Below are 1,340 nucleotides of genomic sequence, written 5' to 3'. Positions count from 1 at the left end.
TACACACCAGACCAGAGCACCTGTCTGTCTGTCTGTATGTCTGTCTACCCCACCCCCTCTCATTTCCCTTGTAGGAAGTGTGGTTTGCAATACTGTTACTGAAAGGGTATCATACATATCCCTTTACCTCCTTTCAGCACTGCCCACTGCTACAGTGGTAGCGGTCCATGGACACAGTGTCCCTCCACCACACCAGCACCAGAGGGTCCACTGCCCACCCCAGAATTGACTCCAGTCCCCTCTCCCCAGCCAGTTCCTCTCCCCCAGATTCTCTTCCCCTGCCACCCAGGAAACTCCACTCTGTAGGTTAGTTCTTACTTTTTATAGTGTCTGGCATTTATTATTTCCTTATTATGTCTCTTTATATGTCACATATGAGGGATAGATCTATGCACACCTATGTAAACTTCATCAGTGGCAAGATTACAGCTGTCGAGGAACCGACCACAGGGGGATGGGGGCAGAATGTAGACACAACTGGGTGTGGGAATCGAAGAAACAACGGGTGAGGAGGAGGAGACCCAAAAAAGGTAGACAGAGAGAGGGAGGCAGCAGACCAGACACTGTACCTGCGCATCTGCTCTTGGCAAGGAAAGAGTGTTGTGAAGACTGAGGTGGAGAGCCTTTGTTCACCCAGATCAGACCACAGCAGTGGGGCACTGTGGGGGCGTGGAGAGAGGAAGATGCAGGGGTTAGGGGAGCGAGATGAGGACATGAACATCAGTGGCTGCCATCCCACTGCTCTGTGTTCTCAAGAAGAGGCAGCAAGCTCTCCAGATGAAAGGGAGAGGAGGAAGTGGATGTGCCTCTTTTCTAAATGGAATCACCATGAGATACCGTTACAAAACTTTCATGTTTGAGTTTCAGTCATACAATGATCGAACACCCATCCCTCCAGCAGTGCACATTTTCCACCACCAATGTCCCCATTATTCCCCGAGCCCAGTCTCCCCCTGCCACTTTGGCAGACAATTTCCCCCATACTCTCTCTCTAGTTCTGGGCATTATAGTTTAAAATATAAATACTGAGAAGCTATCACATTCGGTCCTTTATCTACCTTCAGCATTCCGATCGACCTCTCCAACCATCATTGACCTACTGATCCCTCCTCTATTCCAACTGCCTTCTCCCCCAGCTCACAAGTCAGGTTTCCAACTGTGGAGCAATACTTCCTGGCCCTTGTGTCTACTCTCCTTGGGTGTCAGCCTTGACGGAGCACACAACCTGAATAAGATGGTGCAAACAATGTGACAATGTAAGCATCGCCATCCCTGCACCAAGGGACACATACTTATCATGGCAAAGGGACTCCATGATGGAATTGAGGACCGGGAAATTG

Source organism: Sorex fumeus, unplaced genomic scaffold (assembly GCF_029834395.1).
Source record: "Sorex fumeus unplaced genomic scaffold, SorFum_2.1 ptg000046l, whole genome shotgun sequence".
NCBI classification, from domain to species: domain Eukaryota; kingdom Metazoa; phylum Chordata; class Mammalia; order Eulipotyphla; family Soricidae; genus Sorex; species Sorex fumeus.
The sequence above is the reverse complement of the archived record's forward strand: the minus strand, read 5'-3'. Positions refer to the sequence as shown.